At 40.6% G+C, this 26,468-nt stretch overlaps 2 long non-coding RNA genes across 2 annotated transcripts in view; one reads left to right on the plus strand and one right to left on the minus strand.

The window, feature by feature from the left end:
• LOC137291691 (uncharacterized) overlaps positions 1–26,468 on the plus strand; it is a 132,096-nt gene that overhangs the window by 17,505 nt on the left and 88,123 nt on the right. The gene's annotated exons all lie outside the window — the stretch shown is intronic.
• LOC137290864 (uncharacterized) lies at positions 5,674–6,650 on the minus strand. Its single transcript, XR_010957235.1, has 3 exons — positions 6,580–6,650; positions 6,316–6,412; positions 5,674–5,718 (listed from the first exon to the last, which is right to left on the minus strand). It is a non-coding gene; the product is annotated as an uncharacterized lncRNA (long non-coding RNA).

Consider the following 26,468-nt stretch of genomic DNA (forward strand, 5'->3'; position numbering starts at 1 on the left):
TTGCATGTGACCTTTAATAAAAACACCTCTCGTATCATTTGATAACAGTTCCTTAACAAGTTCTTCGACATATAACAAGAAAAGAACTGCTGATAGAATGCAGCCTTGCCTGACTCCCGCATATGTATCAAATACATCACTCATTTCAAGTTTATTAATTCTGACAGATGCTCTCACGTTGGTGTACATATTACGTAAAAAACGTTGGAGTTTACCATATATTCCTGACTGTAGTAGAACATATAACAGTTTCGTTCTATTGACAGAATCAAAAGCCTTCTTAAAGTCTACGAAAAGGCAATGAAACTTTCCCCCTTTCGTCCGTAGGTATTTATGGTTAATACTAAGAGTAATTATGTGGTCCATAGTTGAATATTCTTCTCGAAATCCTGCTTGGCACTCTGCCAGAAGTTCGTGTGTAGACACCCAAAACTTAATGCGATTATCTAATACAGTGGTAAACATTTTATTTAGTGTATTCAGTAATGCAATGCCTTAGTTATTTGGGTCGCTACTTTCTCCTGACTTATGCAGAGGTACTATCAGTCCTACATTCCAGACATCTGGGGAAACACTGCTATCTAGAACTCGATTAAACTGACTATTTATAAGAGGAAGCATTAGAGAAATACATTCTGTAAAAACTTTGACTGGAAAACCATCTTCCCCGGGTGCTTTTCCATATTTCAAAGTTTTTACTGCACATACTATCTCATTATCAGTTATACGGTCCCCAAGATATTTGTCAGACATAATACAATCCTCGCATTCGTTAAAGTTGTGGTTATTTACATAGTTTTGCACATGTTCCCCAAAAGGATTATCAGTGTTGTTCGTATCTCCAGCAAGGAGGTTTTTAAAATAGTCAAACCATTAGTCAACTGATATATTTTCAGATATATTTTCCCTGCAAAGACAATGTTCCTTTATAGATTTCCAGATTTCTTTGCAGAAACAACAATTTCGTTTAAAATACCTTTTTCATAATGTGATTTCTTTTTATCACAATGTCTTATGTCTTAAAATCATTCTTTGCTGTTAAATAGTGCCTACAATGCAACAAGTTGTTTGTTTTTCTGAATCTATTAACTAAAGCGTACTTATGTCTTTTAGCCTGTTCGCATTCATGGTCGAAACACTGGGGCTGTACACGTGTATGGTGTGGATGAGTGCGTGGTAGCAACTGTGCATATGCTCTCGTGGGTTGGTGTGAGTGTTGCCTAAGCGGGTGCAAGGCTCTGCGAATGAAGTCATTCAATGAAGTGATAGCCCCATCAACACTGTCGTGTAATACATCATAAAATATGGTGCTGAATTCATTAATGTTTTCCGAAATGTAGTGAATAAACTCACCCTTACGGCTAGAGTCCCATCGCTCAGTCTCAGTGTTGTGTATGTCTGTACGCGCATGCTCGGAGTGATAGCTGTCACGTGGTATATCCTGTTTACTAACACCATTGATGTAGACATACTAAATTTCAGATCTGAAGATAGTGGAAATTTCCTGGGTCTAGATGTACTTATTAATGGGAAAAAAGTTACTCTATTGACACTCTATGGACCAAATGGGGACAACCCTGATTGTTTTCAAAAAATAAATAATATCATTTTGGAATTTGATAACCCTTACACAATCCTAAATGGTGACTGGAATCTAGTGCAAGACCAACAGATGGATATATATACAGTCGAAGCCCGCTTACTCGGATCCCACGTATCCGGAAACCCCGCCTTCCGGATAATGTTTATGTGAAATGAAACGTACGTTCATTAATTCTACTCGCTTAACTGGACCCCGCGCTTTCGGACCCGGACGACAAATTTTCAAACCATTCCTATAGATTTCCATTGAAAAATTATCTAGTTTTGCGGATGGGGAGATATGTGCAGCGTGCATGTGTATGTGTCATGTCACTATCGTTTACTGCACGACAAGGTGATTTCACTTTTAAGCTATCGGAAGGGGTTTGATGTGAATTGATGAAATAGGCATCAAAACACTAGTGACGCGTGTCACTTGAGGTTGTTCATTAGGACTTGGCACATGTGTGAACATCTCATCAGAAACGAAAACACATGTTAAGTAGGATTAAGGTAAACTAAACTGTAATCGATTTCATCTAACTTACCACCACGCGCTACATGATTACGTACGAGACAACCTGACAAATGGTAACCTGCGTTCTGCCTTCCATGTATCATCGGTACACTTAAATGTTATGATGATTCGCTGTTATTACTATTGACTGTAATATTGCTCATTGATATATGTACATGAATTTTTGGTACTTTCATAGTTTTGATTGTTTGATCCCATTAAACAGACGTCTCGCTATCCGGACAATTTTCGAGTGAAACCAAAACGTCCGGATAAATGGGGTTTGACTGTACAAACACATTAATAACCCAGAGGCTAAAAAGACAGTATTAAACATTATGGAAGTGCTTGACCTTGGTGTGAAACTAATCCATATAAAAAAATATTTACTTGGAGACAAAAAAATCCTATCAAAGAATCAAGACTCGATTTTTTTTTAATTTCACATAATCTAATTGCATCAGTAGAATCATGTAACATCACCCCAGCCTTCAAATCTGACCATTCACCTGTCGATATGGTATTTAAATTAACAGAACTAACTAGGGGAAAAGGTTTTTGGAAATTCAAGAACAGTCTTTGAAGAGATAAAGAATATGTCATGAAAATAAAATAAAAAATCAACCAAACGGTAGAACAATATAGACGACCAGATACAAATAACCAAGATTATACAGTCAATGAAAGCCTCCTTTGGGAAACTCTTCTTCTAGAAATACAGGGTGAAACCATTCAGTACTCATCAACGAAAAAGACAAATAGAGACACACTAGAGAAGGACCTGTTATCAGAAATAGAATCTGTTCAAGAAAAACTGGACGAGACTAAAGACATTGAACTAAAGGAAAAACTATTAAAAGACATTTTAACAATAAACCAACAACTTGATGATATAAGTATGGAAAAACTAAAGGTATTCTCATAAGGGCTAAAGTAAGATGGGTTGAAAAAGGAGAAAAACCCACAAAATATTTTCTGAATTTGGCATCGAGGAACTTCCTTAATAAAAGCTTCACAGAAATCCAAGATACCTCTGGAAACATGATAAAAGATAAAAAATTAATTGAAGAAGAAGTGAGAATGTTCTATTATTAACATTATCAACAGCAGGAAATATAAGATTTTAACCAATTTTTTAAAGATATCACTGTTCCAACCTTAAATGATGACACAGCATCACTATTAGAAAGTCAAATGTCTATGACAGAATTGCTAGAAGCCCTAAAACGAACAAAAAATGAGAAGAGCCCTAGGCCTGATGGTTTCTACTTCGGAATTTTACAAATTTTTCTGGAAGGATCTCAACAAATACCTTTTAAATGCTATTAATTACTCTTTTGATACAGGCGAATTATCTGTTACTCCAAAACAAGGACTTCTAACCTGTATCCCAAAGGGAAATAGACCTAAACAATTTATTAAAAACTGGAGACCAATCTCACTCCTTATTGTTTCCTATAAGCTAGCTTCAGCTGTCATTGCTCAAAGAATAAAATCTGTCATGCCACATTTGATCAATGAAGATCAAAATAGATTTATGTCAGGTCGCTATATTGGCGAAGCCACCCAGCTTATTTATTACATCATGTATTACACTGAAACCTATCAAATCCCAGAACTGCTTCTTCAAGTGGACTTTGAAAAAGCATTTAATACAGTTGACTGGAAATATATTGACAAAGTACTAAGTTTTTTCAATTTTGGCCCAGTAATAAAAAAAAACAGATAAATATACTCTACAAAGATATAAAATCTTGTATTCTTGTGAATGGATTTGCTACACCTTTCTTTCCAATATCTTGTGGCTGTCGTCAAGGTGACCCATTATCACCATACATTTTTATATTGTGTGTAGATATCCTCGCCATTATGCTGAGAAATAACAAAAATGTTAAAGGCGTAAAAACTGGACATATTGAGTATATTCTCTCACAATTTGCAGATGATACAACTATTACTCTCGATGGAACTGAGAAATCTTTGTATGCAACAATTTATGAATTAACTTTCTTTGCTAGATTTTCAGGATTGAAAGTTTACATTGAAAAAAGTAAATTTATATGGATCGGATCTAAAAAGAGATCAAAACATAAACTATGTAACAAATGGAACCTTGAATGGGTAGAGAGTTTTAATCTGCTAGGAATAGACTTTGATGTAGACTTGGATGTAATGGTAGAAAAAAACTATAATAATAAAATACAAAACATATCAAATTTAATGAAAATCTGGTCACCTCAGGACATTAACTCCATTAGGAAGAAATACAATACTGTAATCACTTCTCCTGCCTAAACTGTATCATCTCTTCTCAACACTATCTAATCCAACTAAGAGTATAGTTGATGAACTGCAAAGGAACTTTTTTTTATTTATTTGGGGTGGAAAGACTGACAAAACAAAGAGAGAGAAAACATATTGTACTCATAAAGATGGAGGAATTAAAGTACCGCAGATCTTTAAAACAATCCAATCACAAAAACTTTCTTGGATAAAAAGAATCTTGTTAAAAGACTCAAACCTACAAAATCATTTCTTCATATATCTCCGTCCACTATCTGTAAGTTTCTTTGAAATCGGTCCAAGCAAAATAAGAGAATATGCAGATAACATCAACAATCCTTTGTGGAGTGATGTACTTTTGGCTTTGGCAGATTACACTGAAACCTTATTGGAACAATGACACCATGTGTTGAGGAATTTCTGACATTTCCTTTGTGGTTCAACAACAAACTAATCAAACACCTTTCACTACAAAAATCAGCTCTTTTCCGGAATACTGAAACTGAGAAGAAATGTCATGGAAACCAACATTTCCAGTTGGTATCAAAGGAGTTTCCTATAATTTCATTGTGGTTTCCATGCAACTGAAACTGCACCATTTCAGGATGGTTTCCAATTCATTTCATTACCCACTCCTCCAAGCAGGATCCAGTTAGTTTCCATGTATGAGTATTGAAGGTTTCAAACAGGTTTCCATGTATGAGTTTATTGTAGGTTTCAACCCAGTTTCCTTGTTGTATTTTCCAACCTAGTTTCCAGTCTAGTTTCCAAACTAGTTTCCAACATAATTTCCAAACTAGCTTCCAATCTAGTTTCCATGAACTGAAACTTACTCATGCTGGTCCTTCACCCGCTCCTCCTGAAAAGCGGTTGTTTCATGTCTCCCATGCAGCAAATCAGGGCCCACTTGCACAAAGCAATCTTAGCGCTACAATGATTGTAACTCCCATTCTCCAACATAGGCTTAAGATAATTGTAGCACTAAGATCGCTCTGTGCAAGTGGACCCAGGTATTTTATACAGTTGCATAATGTTGAAAAGCTTAAGGATGACAAACAACAGAACAATACACAAATTCATTAAAAGTTTATTTATATTCAACAATCTGTTTGTAAACAAATAATATTTGGAATATTCAAATTAATAAATAAAATAAAAACAAGGGCATAAATAGCAGTGAGTATACAATGTTTTCTCAAACACATCAATGTAGATCAGCCCTTATCACTTGGCTTCCTAGTTTGAGGAATGTTAGCTCTGTCACCAAGAGAGGAAGAACTTTCTGCTTTTCTCCTGCGGTCAGTCAATCATTTCACAGCCTTCCTGCTTTCCAGCTTCTGAAATTTAGAAAATAAACTATCAATACAAACAAGCATTCGTCAACAATATCCATGGCAAGAGAAAAGAAAACTGTTCAGTATTGCTTGAGGTGAAATAAACTGAAACCCCTGTCCAATAAGCGAGGAGCTCAAAAAGTATAAACTGGGCATTTGACCTGAAAAGGGACAAAAGCTTCAATCGCAGAACAGCTGATTGATATTTGATAGAGTTCAGTAACACAAAGAAATTCTCCTTTGAAAGCCATAATTTATTTTCTGAACATTATTTGCAATATGCTTATATATTACGTGTATAGAACTATGAATTGTCGGTTATTGTGAAAAGAAATATTTCCTTAACCAATAATGTTGTGTCATTCTGGCAGACAAGCTATGAACATGGGGTGACAAGCATAAACTGTGCCATAATATGTGCTATTTACAACTCTAAGCTGTATGTTTCAAAGGATAAATTGTACTTGTTAAACAGTGTTCAGTTTTTAAATTTCTTGAATGTACATATCAAGAAACCACATAAACATAATTTTTAAAAAGTTTCCTTTAAATTTTTAATCTGTGCAAGATGTAAAATGACCAGAATACGTTTATACTTACTCTGAACGTTTTGCCGTTCTTTGTGTACAAGCCTGGAGCCTCTGCTTTCCCCGCACCTTCTTACCCTGCTTGTTCATCCAAACCTACCAGAAAGCTTCTGAAAGGAGACATGTGCATGATGCATAACTATAAGTGGAACATGTTTTGAGTTGGAGGTTACAAGAATAGTCACTGTGTCTTGCATTTTTACTGGTTCCTAGGATTTACATTATTTGGTTATTTTGTATGTACAAATTTGTACTGGACGGCTTCGGTCATACATACCTTTTGTATGTCAAAATGATTTGGTCCTGACTGTCTTCTCCAGTTTTTCCAACACTGCCCTCCATTATGCTGGAAATGGAGAAATGAATCGATTAAAAAAAGTTAGGAACTTGTCATATTGCACTCATGTTAACAATGAAGCATGAAATGAAAAGAGTAAATATCAATTTGCAAAGTGTGGAATATGATCATGATGAAGAATCCAGGTCAACAAATTCATATGCTGTTTTAGGTTGGCAATGAATCATTGTATACCCACATATTCTTTATTTATCCTTCTGTATGCCCATATATTCTTTATCTATCCTCCAAGTTAGGAGAATACAAGGTAAAAGTTGCGAAAATTATTATTTATAACATTGTCAGATCGTTAGGCAATGGAATGTCAGGAAAAATTCCTAGCAACCTCTTCAGTGGGTCCAACACAATCCACATGTCTTCATTCAGAGTTTGTTAAATCTTGATATGATAAGCATAATGCTACTTCCATCAGATGACAAATTTAAATTATCTCATAAATCAGTAATACAATATATAAATATTCAATATTAGTTTGAAAATTATCCATGCAACACCCATACAGCATCATGATAAATGTCACTAAGAATATTGAAATTTCACTCAAACAATGCACCAAATCTGGTCGGATAATTCCTAAACTATAAATACAAAATGACTCACTATCCCCAACTACATTGTTTTCAATGGTGCAAATATCAAAAGCAATATGAAAAGGATTTGTTACAATAAATATTCGTTTGGAAGTTATCTTGAGTCATGACAGCCCATTAGCAATAATACTAGAGATATTTGTGATTTATTTATTTTTTCTTGCAAAGATAAGTTTTCATTCATTAACACAATGAACCATCCTAATGGTGTGTGACCTGATCCAAATCACACAAATATTGAGTTCTTGAGTGAACCGAGTGCTGAGTGAAGGAAGCCATCTCTCTTGATAAGAATTCAACATTCGTTTACCGAGGTCCATCAAGTCTAAAATTTCATATGTATTGTCCTAGTTACTTATTTATGTTCCTTTTCAACCGCTGCGATCGATGACTGCTGCTGATTCTTGAATCAGGTAACACTGTCACAGCGTAGGAATAATGCATTGTGTTGAGTTCCATGTTGTCGTTACTGGAGATACCGATTGAGACCTGCTTTCAAAGTAGTCATCTCAAAACAACTTGGTATGAAGTGACAAAATGACGGCAACTGTGCGTAGGGGCATTGTGGGTAATAACAAATGCCTCATGCTTTTTGGATTGGCAGGCATGAAATCCTTATCTGACCCAATTTGGTTGTGATTTTAAGACAAAGACTGAAAACGACCACTTCAGTACATAAAACAGTTGCTTTTATAAAATCTCATGAGTTTGCGTGCCCATGGATTACCTGCTCATTACTTCTGGTTTCGTCTGTCAACACCCGACTCGGGTAAGTTCCATTGTTTTTTTACAGCAAACCAATTTAGATATTAGGAGCCTGTTAAGTGAGGACAGCCCCAATGACGCCGACACACACGGACTCCAACTCACTAACGACCTGACACTGATTAATTGTTAAGTACTTGAACTCAGTGTCAAAGCATACCAACTATAAATGCTTTTAATACTAAACTTTATGCACTGCCTCAATTTATTGTATATTTTGGATATTGAGAAATATCATCATGTAAGTACCGAACTGACAATTGTTTTAATGACTTATACTAATCTTCCTACATGCTTATACTCTTCCACATTCCCAGGAGTTGGCAGTCTATAGCCTGTTTTTATGTATATCATCATTTACATTTTAATTATTAATCTATATCTGAAATTTTGCCGGAGTGGCTTAATTTTACTTATTTTTATACAATATATTTACTGAAAGGAACATCAGGATACGCAAATGCTACTAATACAAGCCCGTACATAACTCAATGATCCAATAAGTTGTAATTAATATATAATAAAAGTTGGATCAATGTACCTATGCTGAGTCATTTTTTGTATTCTTAGTCAGTTTACCTGTTATTCTTGTATATAGGTATAAAGATAGCGTCTGATCCTCAATTTGACAAAGTAGACAACCAAAACCTGGAGAAACCAGACTAAGAGTGCCTCACGCACATAGCTGGACAAAGGCCATTTAGAGTCATTCTTCTTTTACTTCACCATTTGTATGTTTAGTACAGCCATTGTGAAGTTTGTGTGCATAGTAGTTGGAAAATGATGCTTCATGACATCATGAATAAATAAGAATGTGAAGAGACCAAATGTATCGTTTGTTCTTGTGTCATCAGTTTGAAGACACATTTGAAAATTGTGATATCCACCAAATGATGCGTCAACAATTTACTTTTGTCTTGTTATCTAAGCAATGATATGAATCTGCTATTCCTTCCCCAGGCATATTCAGACTGAATTATAAGGCCTCGTGAATATTCTAAGTTAATCTTCAGAACTAAGTTTCAGTCAGGAATGGAAACCAACAGTCAACTAGAAACTAGGACACCCAGTTTCACTGAATAGATACCAACTGGATGTCAGGATGGCAAACAATTACAAATTGAATGTTATTTGTTTCAAAACAGCGCAATGGAAACCATCATGAAACTATATTTTCTGCTTTTATGTTGGTTTCCATTTAATGAGATGTTCCACTTGCAAATTCCAGATATGGAAACCAACAAGAAACCCCTGAACTTAGTTTCATTTTGGTTTCCATTTACAGAAATACCAAAACACACAATCCAAAATGGAATTTAGTTAGAAACTCAGTTAGTGAGTTTCAGTGAATGGAAACCAACTGGATTCCACCATTACCCACATTAGGGATGGTTTCCAGATGTCTGGAAACCAAGTCATTTTCGTAGTGTTTCTACTCATATTGGTACTAGAAAGGAGTAAGGTCAATTAAAGATCTACTGGATAAAGATGGAAAATATTTAGATTTTAATGAATTTGTTACTAAATTTCATTGCAATGCCAATTTCTTATCTTATCGAAGTATGATCAGTTGTGTTAAAAACCTCCAAAAATATTACAATCTTGCTACCCTTAATTCAGACCATATAACATTAGAGCTGCCAATAGCACCTTACTACATTCATAAACTGCTACAGTCTGAGGGAAGCAAGTTGTCTTATATCACTCTTCTCCCGTCAAAATTCAACAAATCAGCCTCAAATTTAAAATGGGGAACCATGCTTGAATCTAACATTGATGAATCAGATTGGAGAACTTACAATATTACTCCATTTAGATGTACACAGAGTACAGAATTAAGATGGTTCCAAATCAAAATTATTAACAATATCTTAGGCAGAAAATTATTATCAACATAAAATAAAAGCCAGTGACTCACTCCTGTGTAGCTATTGTAAAATTTCCACCTTTTGGGGGACTGCAATGTGATAAATGTATATACATACCATACTATTTGGATTAAAGGAAAATCGAAATGATTTGCTTCTTACTGAACAAACAGTCTTTCGCAACCGAAAGTATGGAATAATACCAGACCAAAAGAATATCTTTAGAATCTGTTGCCAGTACTATTTTATCTCAAAATATATCGCATTCACAACCTGTTCATATGATTAGTTTACACAATTTTGGTCATCACTACATACAGTATTTGCCTGGTAATGTACTATCTGTTTGGATATAGAGCCTATCTAACACTGAACTTAAGCAAAGACTGTAGAGCAATTGATGTCTACTTCCCTTTGTGGTCCTCTGTCTGCTTCGTGGCAGTTGTCCTTTGTCCCTCCCTCCTGGGTCCACTTCTGTCCGTGGAGAGTCTTCTTAGCAGTCGTCCTGCCTCTCGAGGACTTCATGGTCCATTTCTGCCCCCAGGATGATGATGTCCATGGTGCTGAGAGCAAAGATAATGAGAAGTTTAATGTTTGAAATAACTGATGTTAATTGATGTCTACTTGCCTTTGTGGTCCTCTGTCAGCTTCGTGGCAGTGGTCATTCGTCCCTCCGTCCTGGGTCCACTTCACGGTTCATTTTTGCCCCCAGGATGATGATGTCCATGGTCCTAATTGTATATATAAAGAATAAATTAATGTTTGAAATCATTGATATTGATTACATAGATAATGAATGCCAAAAGTATGTATATACATGTATACAGAATTATGGAAAAATTTGTATCCTGAAATGCATGTTGTGACGGGCACATGACGTCATGGTGAAAATGAAAAGATTGAAACACTTGCCTCCCTGATCCTCTGTCGGCTTCGTGGCTCTCGTCCTCCTTCCTGGGTCAACTTCTGTCCATGGAGTTCTTCTCGGCAGTCGTCACTGCCTCTGGGGGACTTCATGGTCCATTTCTGCCCCCAGGATGATGATGTCCATGGTGCTGAAAGCAAAGATAATGAAAAGTTTAATGTTTGAAATAACTGATGTTAATTGATGTCTACTTGCCTTTGTGGTCCTCTGTCAGCTTCGTCCACTTCTGTCCATGGAGTTCTTCTCGGCAGTCGTCACTGCCTCTGGGGGACTTCATGGTCCATTTCTGCCCCCAGGATGATGATGTCCGTGGTGCTGAAAGCAAAGATAATGAAAAGTTTAATGTTTGAAATAACTGATGTTAATTGATGTCTACTTGCCTTTGTGGTCCTCTGTCAGCTTCGTCCACTTCTGTCCATGGAGTTCTTCTCGGCAGTCGTCACTGCCTCTAGGGGACTTCATGGTCCATTTCTGCCCCCAGGATGATGATGTCCATGGTGCTGAGAGCAAAGATAATGAGAAGTTTAATGTTTGAAATAACTGATGTTAATTGATGTCTACTTGCCTTTGTGGTCCTCTGTCAGCTTCGTGGCAGTGGTCCATCGTCCCTCCCTCCTGGGTCCATTTTTGCCCCTAGGATGATGATGTCGATGGTCCTAATTGTATATATAAAGAATAAATTAATGTTTGAAATCATTGATATTGATTACATAGATAATGAATGCCAAAAGTATGTATATACATGTATACAGAATTATGGAAAAATTTGTATCCTGAACTGCATGTTGTAACGGGCACATGACGTCATGGTAAACATGAAAAGATTGAAACACTTGCCTCCCTGATCCTCTGTCGGCTTCGTGGCACTCGTTCTCCCTCCCTCCCTCCCTCCTGGGTCCTCTTCTGTTCATGGAGTTCTTCTCGGCAGTCGTCACTGCCTCTGGGGGACTTCATGGTCCATTTCTGCCCCCAGGATGATGATGTCCATGGTGCTGAGAGCAAAGATAATGAGAAGTTTAATGTTTGAAATAACTGATGTTAATTGATGTCTACTTGCCTTTGTGGTCCTCTGTCAGCTTCGTCCACTTCTGTCCATGGAGTTCTTCTCGGCAGTCGTCACTGCCTCTGGGGGACTTCATGGTCCATTTCTGCCCCCAGGATGATGATGTCCATGGTGCTGAGAGCAAAGATAATGAGAAGTTTAATGTTTGAAATAACTGATGTTAATTGATGTCTACTTGCCTTTGTGGTCCTCTGTCAGCTTCGTGGCAGTGGTCCATCGTCCCTCCCTCCTGGGTCCATTTTTGCCCCTAGGATGATGATGTCGATGGTCCTAATTGTATATATAAAGAATAAATTAATGTTTGAAATCATTGATATTGATTACATAGATAATGAATGCCAACAGTATGTATATACATGTATACAGAATTATGGAAAAATTTGTATCCTGAACTGCATGTTGTAACGGGCACATGACGTCATGGTAAACATGAAAAGATTGAAACACTTGCCTCCCTGATCCTCTGTCGGCTTCGTGGCACTCGTCCTCCCTCCCTCCCTCCCTCCTGGGTCCTCTTCTGTTCATGGAGTTCTTCTCGGCAGTCGTCACTGCCTCTGGGGGACTTCATGGCCCATTTCTGCCCCCAGGATGATGATGTCCATGGTGCTGAGAGCAAAGATAATGAGAAGTTTAATGTTTGAAATAACTGATGTTAATTGATGTCTACTTGCCTTTCTGGTCCTCTGTCAGCTTCGTCCACTTCTGTCCATGGAGTTCTTCTCGGCAGTCGTCACTGCCTCTGGGGGACTTCATGGTCCATTTCTGCCCCCAGGATGATGATGTCCATGGTGCTGAGAGCAAAGATAATGAGAAGTTTAATGTTTGAAATAACTGATGTTAATTGATGTCTACTTGCCTTTGTGGTCCTCTGTCAGCTTCGTGGCAGTGGTCCATCGTCCCTCCCTCCTGGGTCCATTTTTGCCCCTAGGATGATGATGTCGATGGTCCTAATTGTATATATAAAGAATAAATTAATGTTTGAAATCATTGATATTGATTACATAGATAATGAATGCCAAAAGTATGTATATACATGTATACAGAATTATGGAAAAATTTGTATCCTGAACTGCATGTTGTAACGGGCACATGACGTCATGGTAAACATGAAAAGATTGAAACACTTGCCTCCCTGATCCTCTGTCAGCTTCGTGGCACTCGTCCTCCCTCCCTTCCTCCCTCCCTCCTGGGTCCTCTTCTGTTCATGGAGTTTTTCTCGGCAGTCGTCACTGCCTCTGGGGGACTTCATGGTCCATTTCTGCCCCCAGGATGATGATGTCCATGGTGCTGAGAGCAAAGATAATGAGAAGTTTAATGTTTGAAATAACTGATGTTAATTGATGTCTACTTGCCTTTGTGGTCCTCTGTCAGCTTCGTCCACTTCTGTCCATGGAGTTCTTCTCGGCAGTCGTCACTGCCTCTGGGGGACTTCATGGTCCATTTCTGCCCCCAGGATGATGATGTCCATGGTGCTGAGAGCAAAGATAATGAGAAGTTTAATGTTTGAAATAACTGATGTTAATTGATGTCTACTTGCCTTTGTGGTCCTCTGTCAGCTTCATGGCAGTGGTCCTTCGTCCCTCCCTCCTGGGTCCATTTTTGCCCCTAGGATGATGATGTCGATGGTCCTAATTGTATATATAAAGAATAAATTAATGTTTGAAATCATTGATATTGATTACATAGATAATGAATGCCAAAAGTATGTATATACATGTATACAGAATTATGGAAAAATTTGTATCCTGAACTGCATGTTGTAACGGGCACATGACATCATGGTAAACATGAAAAGATTGAAACACTTGCCTCCCTGATCCTCTGTCGGCTTCGTGGCACTCGTTCTCCCTCCCTCCCTCCCTCCTGGGTCCTCTTCTGTCCATGGAGTTCTTCTCGGCAGTCGTCACTGCCTCTGGGGGACTTCATGGTCCATTTCTGCCCCCAGGATGATGATGTCCATGGTGCTGAGAGCAAAGATAATGAGAAGTTTAATGTTTGAAATAACTGATGTTAATTGATGTCTACTTGCCTTTGTGGTCCTCTGTCAGCTTCGTCCACTTCTGTCCATGGAGTTCTTCTCGGCAGTCGTCACTGCCTCTGGGGGACTTCATGGTCCATTTCTGCCCCCAGGATGATGATGTCCATGGTGCTGAGAGCAAAGATAATGAGAAGTTTAATGTTTGAAATAACTGATGTTAATTGATGTCTACTTGCCTTTGTGGTCCTCTGTCAGCTTCGTGGCAGTGGTCCATCGTCCCTCCCTCCTGGGTCCATTTTTGCCCCTAGGATGATGATGTCGATGGTCCTAATTGTATATATAAAGAATAAATTAATGTTTGAAATCATTGATATTGATTACATAGATAATGAATGCCAAAAGTATGTATATACATGTATACAGAATTATGGAAAAATTTGTATCCTGAACTGCATGTTGTAACGGGCACATGACGTCATGGTAAACATGAAAAGATTGCAACACTTGCCTCCCTGATCCTCTGTCGGCTTCGTGGCACTCGTTCTCCCTCCCTCCCTCCCTCCTGGGTCCTCTTCTGTTCATGGAGTTCTTCTCGGCAGTCGTCACTGCCTCTGGGGGACTTCATGGTCCATTTCTGCCCCCAGGATGATGATGTCCATGGTGCTGAGAGCAAAGATAATGAGAAGTTTAATGTTTGAAATAACTGATGTTAATTGATGTCTACTTGCCTTTGTGGTCCTCTGTCAGCTTCGTCCACTTCTGTCCATGGAGTTCTTCTCGGCAGTCGTCACTGCCTCTGGGGGACTTCATGGTCCATTTCTGCCCCCAGGATGATGATGTCCATGGTGCTGAGAGCAAAGATAATGAGAAGTTTAATGTTTGAAATAACTGATGTTAATTGATGTCTACTTGCCTTTGTGGTCCTCTGTCAGCTTCGTGGCAGTGGTCCATCGTCCCTCCCTCCTGGGTCCATTTTTGCCCCTAGGATGATGATGTCGATGGTCCTAATTGTATATATAAAGAATAAATTAATGTTTGAAATCATTGATATTGATTACATAGATAATGAATGCCAAAAGTATGTATATACATGTATACAGAATTATGGAAAAATTTGTATCCTGAACTGCATGTTGTAACGGGCACATGACGTCATGGTAAACATGAAAAGATTGAAACACTTGCCTCCCTGATCCTCTGTCGGCTTCGTGGCACTCGTCCTCCCTCCCTCCCTCCCTCCTGGGTCCTCTTCTGTCCATGGAGTTCTTCTCGGCAGTCGTCACTGCCTCTGGGGGACTTCATGGTCCATTTCTGCCCCCAGGATGATGATGTCCATGGTGCTGAGAGCAAAGATAATGAGAAGTTTATGTTTGAAATAACTGATGTTAATTGATGTCTACTTGCCTTTGTGGTCCTCTGTCAGCTTCATGGCAGTGGTCCTTCGTCCCTCCCTCCTGGGTCCATTTTTGCCCCTAGGATGATGATGTCGATGGTCCTAATTGTATATATAAAGAATAAATTAATGTTTGAAATCATTGATATTGATTACATAGATAATGAATGCCAAAAGTATGTATATACATGTAGACAGAATTATGGAAAAATTTGTATCCTGAACTGCATGTTGTAACGGGCACATGACATCATGGTAAACATGAAAAGATTGAAACACTTGCCTCCCTGATCCTCTGTCGGCTTCGTGGCACTCGTTCTCCCTCCCTCCCTCCCTCCTGGGTCCTCTTCTGTCCATGGAGTTCTTCTCGGCAGTCGTCACTGCCTCTGGGGGACTTCATGGTCCATTTCTGCCCCCAGGATGATGATGTCCATGGTGCTGAGAGCAAAGATAATGAGAAGTTTAATGTTTGAAATAACTGATGTTAATTGATGTCTACTTGCCTTTGTGGTCCTCTGTCAGCTTCGTCCACTTCTGTCCATGGAGTTCTTCTCGGCAGTCGTCACTGCCTCTGGGGGACTTCATGGTCCATTTCTGCCCCCAGGATGATGATGTCCATGGTGCTGAGAGCAAAGATAATGAGAAGTTTAATGTTTGAAATAACTGATGTTAATTGATGTCTACTTGCCTTTGTGGTCCTCTGTCAGCTTCGTGGCAGTGGTCCATCGTCCCTCCGTCCTGGGTCCATTTTTGCCCCTAGGATGATGATGTCGATGGTCCTAATTGTATATATAAAGAATAAATTAATGTTTGAAATCATTGATATTGATTACATAGATAATGAATGCCAAAAGTATGTATATACATGTATACAGAATTATGGAAAAATTTGTATCCTGAACTGCATGTTGTAACGGGCACATGACGTCATGGTAAACATGAAAAGATTGAAACACTTGCCTCCCTGATCCTCTGTCGGCTTCGTGGCACTCGTCCTCCCTCCCTCCCTCCCTCCTGGGTCCTCTTCTGTTCATGGAGTTCTTCTCGGCAGTCGTCACTGCCTCTGGGGGACTTCATGGTCCATTTCTGCCCCCAGGATGATGATGTCCATGGTGCTGAGAGCAAAGATAATGAGAAGTTTAATGTTTGAAATAACTGATGTTAATTGATGTCTACTTGCCTTTGTGGTCCTCTGTCAGCTTCGTCCACTTCTGTCCATGGAGTTCTTCTCGGCAGTCGTCACTGCCTCTGGGGGACTTCATGGTCCATTTCTGCCCCCAGGATGATGATGTCCATGGTGCTGAGAGCAAAGATAATGAGAAGTTTAATGTTTGAAATAACTGATGTTAATTGATGTCTACTTGCCTTTGTGGTCCTCTGTCAGCTTCGTGGCAGTGGTCCATCGTCCCTCCCTCCTGGGTCCATTTTTGCCCCTAGGATGATGATGTCGATGGTCCTAATTGTATATATAAAGAATAAATTAATGTTTGAAATCATTGATATTGATTACATAGATAATGAATGCCAAAAGTATGTATATACATGTATACAGAATTATGGAAAAATTTGTATCCTGAACTGCATGTTGTAACGGGCACATGACGTCATGGTAAACATGAAAAGATTGAAACACTTGCCTCCCTGATCCTCTGTCGGCTTCGTGGCACTCGTCCTCCCTCCCTCCCTCCCTCTGTCAGCTTCGTCCACTTCTGTCCATGGAGTTCTTCTCGGCAGTCGTCACTGCCTCTGGGGGACTTCATGGTCCATTTCTGCCCACAGGATGATGATGTCCATGGTGCTGAGAGCAAAGATAATGAGAAGTTTAATGTTTGAAATAACTGATGTTAATTGATGTCTACTTGCCTTTGTGGTCCTCTGTCAGCTTCATGGCAGTGGTCCTTCGTCCCTCCCTCCTGGGTCCATTTTTGCCCCTAGGATGATGATGTCGATGGTCCTAATTGTATATATAAAGAATAAATTAATGTTTGAAATCATTGATATTGATTACATAGATAATGAATGCCAAAAGTATGTATATACATGTAGACAGAATTATGGAAAAATTTGTATCCTGAACTGCATGTTGTAACGGGCACATGACATCATGGTAAACATGAAAAGATTGAAACACTTGCCTCCCTGATCCTCTGTCGGCTTCGTGGCACTCGTTCTCCCTCCCTCCCTCCCTCCTGGGTCCTCTTCTGTCCATGGAGTTCTTCTCGGCTTTCGTCACTGCCTCTGGGGGACTTCATGGTCCATTTCTGCCCACAGGATGATGATGTCCATGGTGCTGAGAGCAAAGATAATGAGAAGTTTAATGTTTGAAATAACTGATGTTAATTGATGTCTACTTGCCTTTGTGGTCCTCTGTCAGCTTCGTGGCAGTGGTCCTTCGTCCCTCCCTCCTGGATCCATTTTTGCCCGTAGTATGATGATGTCCATGGTCCTAATTGTATATATAAAGAATACATTAATGTTTGAAATCATTGATATTGATTACATAGATAATGAATGCCAAAAGTTTGTATATACATGTATACAGAATTATGGAAAAATTTGTATCCTGAACTGCATGTTGTAACGGGCACATGACGTCATGGTAAACATGAAAAGATTGAAACACTTGCCTCCCTGATCCTCTGTCGGCTTCGTGGCCTTCGTCCTCCCTCCCTCCCTCCCTCCTGGGTCCTCTTCTGTCCATGGAGTTCTTCTCGGCAGTCGTCACTGCCTCTGGGGGACTTCATGGTCCATTTCTGCCCCCAGGATGATGATGTCCATGGTGCTGAGAGCAAAGATAATGAGAAGTTTAATGTTTGAAATAACTGATGTTAATTGATGTCTACTTGCCTTTGTGGTCCTCTGTCAGCTTCGTCCACTTCTGTCCATGGAGTTCTTCTCGGCAGTCGTCACTGCCTCTGGGGGACTTCATGGTCCATTTCTGCCCCCGGGATGATGATGTCCATGGTGCTGAGAGCAAAGATAATGAGAAGTTTAATGTTTGAAATAACTGATGTTAATTGATGTCTACTTGCCTTTGTGGTCCTCTGTCAGCTTCATGGCAGTGGTCCTTCGTCCCTCCTGTCCTGGGTCCATTTTTGCCCCTAGGATGATGATGTCGATGGTCCTAGTTGTATATATAAAGAATAAATTAATGTTTGAAATCATTGATATTGATTACATAGATAATGAATGCCAAAAGTATGTATATACATGTAGACAGAATTATGGAAAAATTTGTATCCTGAACTGCATGTTGTAACGGGCACATGACATCATGGTAAACATGAAAAGATTGAAACACTTGCCTCCCTGATCCTCTGTCGGCTTCGTGGCACTCGTTCTCCCTCCCTCCCTCCCTCCTGGGTCCTCTTCTGTCCATGGAGTTCTTGGCAGTCGTCACTGCCTCTGGGGGACTTCATGGTCCATTTCTGCCCCCAGGATGATGATGTCCATGGTGCTGAGAGCAAAGATAATGAGAAGTTTAATGTTTGAAATAACTGATGTTAATTGATGTCTACTTGCCTTTGTGGTCCTCTGTCAACTTCGTGGCAGTGGTCCATCGTCCCTCCCTCCTGTCCTGGGTCCATTTTTGCCCCCAGGATGATGATGTTCATGGTCCTAATTGTATATATAAAGAATAAATTAATGTTTGAAGTCATTGATATTGATTACATAGATAATGAATGCCAAAAGGATGTATATACATATATACAGAATTATGGAAAAACTTGTATCCTGAACTGCATGTTGTAACGGGCACATGACGTCATGGTGAACATGCAAAGATTGAAACATTTGCCTCCCTGATCCTCTGTTGGCTTCGTGGCACTCGTCCTCCCTCCCTCCCTCCCTCCTGGGTCCTCTTCTGTCCATGGAGTTCTTCTAGGCAGTCGTCACTGCCTCTGGGGGACTTCATGGTCCATTTCTGCCCCCAGGATGATGATGTCCATGGTGCTGAGAGCAAAGATAGTGAGAAGTTTAATGTTTGAAATAACTGATGTTAATTGATGTCTACTTGCCTTTGTGGTCCTCTGTCAGCTTCGTCCACTTCTGTCCATGGAGTTCTTCTCGGCAGTCGTCACTGCCTCTGGGGGACTTCATGGTCCATTTCTGCCCACAGGATGATGATGTCCATGGTGCTGAGAGCAAAGATAATGAGAAGTTTAATGTTTGAAATAACTGATGTTAATTGATGTCTACTTGCCTTTGTGGTCCTCTGTCAGCTTCGTGGCAGTGGTCCTTCGTCCCTCCCTCCTGGATCCATTTTTGCCCGTAGTATGATGATGTCCATGGTCCTAATTGTATATATAAAGAATACATTAATGTTTGAAATCATTGCTATTGATTACATAGATAATGAATGCCAAAAGTATGTATATACATGTATACAGAATTATGGAAAAATTTGTATCCTGAACTGCATGTTGTAACGGGCACATGACGTCATGGTAAACATGAAAAGATTGAAACACTTGCCTCCCTGATCCTCTGTCGGCTTCGTGGCACTCGTCCTCCCTCCCTCCCTCCCTCCTGGGTCCTCTTCTGTCCATGGAGTTCTTCTCGGCAGTCGTCACTGCCTCTGGGGGACTTCATGGTCCATTTCTGTCCCCAGGATGATGATGTCCATGGTGCTGAGAGCAAAGATAATGAGAAGTTTAATGTTTGAAATAACTGATGTTAATTGATGTCTACTTGCCTTTGTGGTCCTCTGTCAGCTTCGTCCAATTCTGTCCATGGAGTTCTTCTCGGCAGTCGTCACTGCCTCTGGGGGACTTCATGGTCCATTTCTGCCCCCAGGATGATGATGTCCATGGTGCTGAGAGCAAAGATAATGAGAAGTTTAATGTTTGAAATAACTGATGTTAATTGATGTCTACTTGCCTTTGTGGTCCTCTGTCAGCTTCATGGCAGTGGTCCTTCGTCCCTCCTGTCCTGGGTCCATTTTTGCCCCTAGGATGATGATGTCGATGGTCCTAATTGTATATATAAAGAATAAATTAATGTTTGAAATCATTGATATAGATTACATAGATAATGAATGCCAAAAGTATGTATATACATGTAGACAGAATTATGGAAAAATTTGTATCCTGAACTGCATGTTGTAACGGGCACATGACATCATGGTAAACATGAAAAGATTGAAACACTTGCCTCCCTGATCCTCTGTCGGCTTCGTGGCACTCGTCCTCCCTCCCTCCCTCCCTCCTGGGTCCTCTTCTGTCCATGGAGTTCTTCTCGGCAGTCGTCACTGCCTCTGGGGGACTTCATGGTCCATTTCTGCCCCCAGGATGATGATGTCCATGGTGCTGAGAGCAAAGATAATGAGAAGTTTAATGTTTGAAATAACTGATGTTAATTGATGTCTACTTGCCTTTGTGGTCCTCTGTCAGCTTCGTCCAATTCTGTCCATGGAGTTCTTCTCAGCAGTCGTCACTGCCTCTGGGGGACTTCATGGTCCATTTCTGCCCCCAGGATGATGATGTCCATGGTGCTGAGAGCAAAGATAATGAGAAGTTTAATGTTTGAAATAACTGATGTTAATTGATGTCTACTTGCCTTTGTGGTCCTCTGTCAGCTTCATGGCAGTGGTCCTTCGTCCCTCCTGTCCTGGGTCCATTTTTGCCCCTAGGATGATGATGTCGATGGTCCTAATTGTATATATAAAGAATAAATTAATGTTTGAAATCATTGATATAGATTACATAGATAATGAATGCCAAAAATATGTATATACATGTAGACAGAATTATGGAAAAATTTGTATCCTGAACTGCATGTTGTAACGGGCACATGACATCATGGTAAACATGAAAAGATTGAAACACTTGCCTCCCTGATCCTCTGTCGGCTTCGTGGCACTCGTCCTCCCTCCCTCCCTCCCTCCTGGGTCCTCTTCTGTCCATGGAGTTCTTCTCGGCAGTCGTCACTGCCTCTGGGGGACTTCATGGTCCATTTCTGCCCCCAGGATGATGATGTCCATGGTGCTGAGAGCAAAGATAATGAGAAGTTTAATGTTTGAAATAACTGATGTTAATTGATGTCTACTTGCCTTTCTGGTCCTCTGTCAGCTTCGTCCACTTCTGTCCATGGAGTTCTTCTCGGCAGTCGTCACTGCCTCTGGGGGACTTCATGGTCCATTTCTGCCCCCAGGATGATGATGTCCATGGTGCTGAGAGCAAAGATAATGAGAAGTTTAATGTTTGAAATAACTGATGTTAATTGATGTCTACTTGCCTTTGTGGTCCTCTGTCAACTTCGTGGCAGTGGTCCATCGTCCCTCCCTCCTGTCCTGGGTCCATTTTTGCCCCCAGGATGATGATGTTCATGGTCCTAATTGTATATATAAAGAATAAATTAATGTTTGAAGTCATTGATATTGATTACATAGATAATGAATGCCAAAAGGATGTATATACATATATACAGAATTATGGAAAAATTTGTATCCTGAACTGCATGTTGTAACGGGCACATGACGTCATGGTAAACATGAAAAGATTGAAACATTTGCCTCCCTGATCCTCTGTTGGCTTCGTGGCACTCGTCCTCCCTCCCTCCCTCCCTCCTGGGTCCTCTTCTGTCCATGGAGTTCTTCTCGGCAGTCGTCACTGCCTCTGTGGGACTTCATGGTCCATTTCTGCCCCCAGGATGATGATGTCCATGGTGCTGAGAGCAAAGATAGTGAGAAGTTTAATGTTTGAAATAACTGATGTTAATTGATGTCTACTTGCCTTTGTGGTCCTCTGTCAGCTTCGTCCACTTCTGTCCATGGAGTTCTTCTCGGCAGTCGTCACTGCCTCTGGGGGACTTCATGGTCCATTTCTGCCCCCAGGATGATGATGTCCATGGTGCTGAGAGCAAAGATAATGAGAAGTTTAATGTTTGAAATAACTGATGTTAATTGATGTCTACTTGCCTTTGTGGTCCTCTGTCAGCTTCATGGCAGTGGTCCTTCGTCCCTCCGTCCTGGGTCCATTTTTGCCCCTAGGATGATGATGTCGATGGTCCTAATTGTATATATAAAGAATAAATTAATGTTTGAAATCATTGATATTGATTACATAGATAATGAATGCCAAAAGGATGTATATACATGTAGACAGAATTATGGAAAAATTTGTATCCTGAACTGCATGTTGTAACGGGCACATGACATCATGGTAAACATGAAAAGATTGAAACACTTGCCTCCCTGATCCTCTGTCGGCTTCGTGGCACTCGTTCTCCCTCCCTCCCTCCCTCCTGGGTCCTCTTCTGTCCATGGAGTTCTTCTCGGCAGTCGTCACTGCCTCTGGGGGACTTCATGGTCCATTTCTGCCCCCAGGATGATGATGTCCATGGTGCTGAGAGCAAAGATAATGAGAAGTTTAATGTTTGAAATAACTGATGTTAATTGATGTCTACTTGCCTTTGTGGTCCTCTGTCAGCTTCGTCCAATTCTGTCCATGGAGTTCTTCTCGGCAGTCGTCACTGCCTCTGGGGGACTTCATGGTCCATTTCTGCCCCCAGGATGATGATGTCCATGGTGCTGAGAGCAAAGATAATGAGAAGTTTAATGTTTGAAATAACTGATGTTAATTGATGTCTACTTGCCTTTGTGGTCCTCTGTCAGCTTCATGGCAGTGGTCCTTCGTCCCTCCCTCCTGGGTCCATTTTTGCCCCTAGGATGATGATGTCGATGGTCCTAATTGTATATATAAAGAATAAATTAATGTTTGAAATCATTGATATTGATTACATAGATAATGAATGCCAAAAGTATGTATATACATGTAGACAGAATTATGGAAAAATTTGTATCCTGAACTGCATGTTGTAACGGGCACATGACATCATGGTAAACATGAAAAGATTGAAACACTTGCCTCCCTGATCCTCTGTCGGCTTCGTGGCACTCGTTCTCCCTCCCTCCCTCCCTCCTGGGTCCTCTTCTGTCCATGGAGTTCTTCTCGGCAGTCGTCACTGCCTCTGGGGGACTTCATGGTCCATTTCTGCCCCCAGGATGATGATGTCCATGGTGCTGAGAGCAAAGATAATGAGAAGTTTAATGTTTGAAATAACTGATGTTAATTGATGTCTACTTGCCTTTCTGGTCCTCTGTCAGCTTCGTCCACTTCTGTCCATGGAGTTCTTCTCGGCAGTCGTCACTGCCTCTGGGGGACTTCATGGTCCATTTCTGCCCCCAGGATGATGATGTCCATGGTGCTGAGAGCAGAGATAATGAGAAGTTTAATGTTTGAAATAACTGATGTTAATTGATGTCTACTTGCCTTTGTGGTCCTCTGTCAGCTTCGTCCACTTCTGTCCATGGAGTTCTTCTCGGCAGTCGTCACTGCCTCTGGGGGACTTCATGGTCCATTTCTGCCCCCAGGATGATGATGTCCATGGTGCTGAGAGCAAAGATAATGAGAAGTTTATGTTTGAAATAACTGATGTTAATTGATGTCTACTTGCCTTTGTGGTCCTCTGTCAGCTTCATGGCAGTGGTCCTTCGTCCCTCCCTCCTGGGTCCATTTTTGCCCCTAGGATGATGATGTCGATGGTCCTAATTGTATATATAAAGAATAAATTAATGTTTGAAATCATTGATATTGATTACATAGATAATGAATGCCAAAAGTATGTATATACATGTAGACAGAATTATGGAAAAATTTGTATCCTGAACTGCATGTTGTAACGGGCACATGACATCATGGTAAACATGAAAAGATTGAAACACTTGCCTCCCTGATCCTCTGTCGGCTTCGTGGCACTCGTTCTCCCTCCCTCCCTCCCTCCTGGGTCCTCTTCTGTCCATGGAGTTCTTCTCGGCAGTCGTCACTGCCTCTGGGGGACTTCATGGTCCATTTCTGCCCCCAGGATGATGATGTCCATGGTGCTGAGAGCAAAGATAATGAGAAGTTTAATGTTTGAAATAACTGATGTTAATTGATGTCTACTTGCCTTTGTGGTCCTCTGTCAGCTTCGTGGCAGTGGTCCATCGTCCCTCCCTCCTGGGTCCATTTTTGCCCCTAGGATGATGATGTCGATGGTCCTAATTGTATATATAAAGAATAAATTAATGTTTGAAATCATTGATATTGATTACATAGATAATGAATGCCAAAAGTATGTATATACATGTATACAGAATTATGGAAAAATTTGTATCCTGAACTGCATGTTGTAACGGGCACATGACGTCATGGTAAACATGAAAAGATTGAAACACTTGCCTCCCTGATCCTCTGTCGGCTTCGTGGCACTCGTCCTCCCTCCCTCCCTCCTGGGTCCTCTTCTGTCCATGGAGTTCTTCTCGGCAGTCGTCACTGCCTCTGGGGGACTTCATGGTCCATTTCTGCCCCCAGGATGATGATGTCCATGGTGCTGAGAGCAAAGATAATGAGAAGTTTATGTTTGAAATAACTGATGTTAATTGATGTCTACTTGCCTTTGTGGTCCTCTGTCAGCTTCATGGCAGTGGTCCTTCGTCCCTCCCTCCTGGGTCCATTTTTGCCCCTAGGATGATGATGTCGATGGTCCTAATTGTATATATAAAGAATAAATTAATGTTTGAAATCATTGATATTGATTACATAGATAATGAATGCCAAAAGTATGTATATACATGTAGACAGAATTATGGAAAAATTTGTATCCTGAACTGCATGTTGTAACGGGCACATGACATCATGGTAAACATGAAAAGATTGAAACACTTGCCTCCCTGATCCTCTGTCGGCTTCGTGGCACTCGTTCTCCCTCCCTCCCTCCCTCCTGGGTCCTCTTCTGTCCATGGAGTTCTTCTCGGCAGTCGTCACTGCCTCTGGGGGACTTCATGGTCCATTTCTGCCCCCAGGATGATGATGTCCATGGTGCTGAGAGCAAAGATAATGAGAAGTTTAATGTTTGAAATAACTGATGTTAATTGATGTCTACTTGCCTTTGTGGTCCTCTGTCAGCTTCGTCCACTTCTGTCCATGGAGTTCTTCTCGGCAGTCGTCACTGCCTCTGGGGGACTTCATGGTCCATTTCTGCCCCCAGGATGATGATGTCCATGGTGCTGAGAGCAAAGATAATGAGAAGTTTAATGTTTGAAATAACTGATGTTAATTGATGTCTACTTGCCTTTGTGGTCCTCTGTCAGCTTCGTGGCAGTGGTCCATCGTCCCTCCCTCCTGGGTCCATTTTTGCCCCTAGGATGATGATGTCGATGGTCCTAATTGTATATATAAAGAATAAATTAATGTTTGAAATCATTGATGCTGATTACATAGATAATGAATGCCAAAAGTATGTATATACATGTATACAGAATTATGGAAAAATTTGTATCCTGAACTGCATGTTGTAACGGGCACATGACGTCATGGTAAACATGAAAAGATTGAAACACTTGCCTCCCTGATCCTCTGTCGGCTTCGTGGCACTCGTCCTCCCTCCCTCCCTCCCTCCCTCCTGGGTCCTCTTCTGTCCATGGAGTTCTTCTCGGCAGTCGTCACTGCCTCTGGGGGACTTCATGGTCCATTTCTGCCCCCAGGATGATGATGTCCATGGTGCTGAGAGCAAAGATAATGAGAAGTTTATGTTTGAAATAACTGATGTTAATTGATGTCTACTTGCCTTTGTGGTCCTCTGTCAGCTTCATGGCAGTGGTCCTTCGTCCCTCCCTCCTGGGTCCATTTTTGCCCCTAGGATGATGATGTCGATGGTCCTAATTGTATATATAAAGAATAAATTAATGTTTGAAATCATTGATTTTGATTACATAGATAATGAATGCCAAAAGTATGTATATACATGTAGACAGAATTATGGAAAAATTTGTATCCTGAACTGCATATTGTAACGGGCACATGACATCATGGTAAACATGAAAAGATTGAAACACTTGCCTCCCTGATCCTCTGTCGGCTTCGTGGCACTCGTTCTCCCTCCCTCCCTCCCTCCTGGGTCCTCTTCTGTCCATGGAGTTCTTCTCGGCAGTCGTCACTGCCTCTGGGGGACTTCATGGTCCATTTCTGCCCCCAGGATGATGATGTCCATGGTGCTGAGAGCAAAGATAATGAGAAGTTTAATGTTTGAAATAACTGATGTTAATTGATGTCTACTTGCCTTTGTGGTCCTCTGTCAGCTTCGTGGCAGTGGTCCATCGTCCCTCCCTCCTGGGTCCATTTTTGCCCCTAGGATGATGATGTCGATGGTCCTAATTGTATATATAAAGAATAAATTAATGTTTGA

This window comes from Haliotis asinina, chromosome 7 (genome assembly GCF_037392515.1).
Source record: "Haliotis asinina isolate JCU_RB_2024 chromosome 7, JCU_Hal_asi_v2, whole genome shotgun sequence".
NCBI lineage: Eukaryota > Metazoa > Mollusca > Gastropoda > Lepetellida > Haliotidae > Haliotis > Haliotis asinina.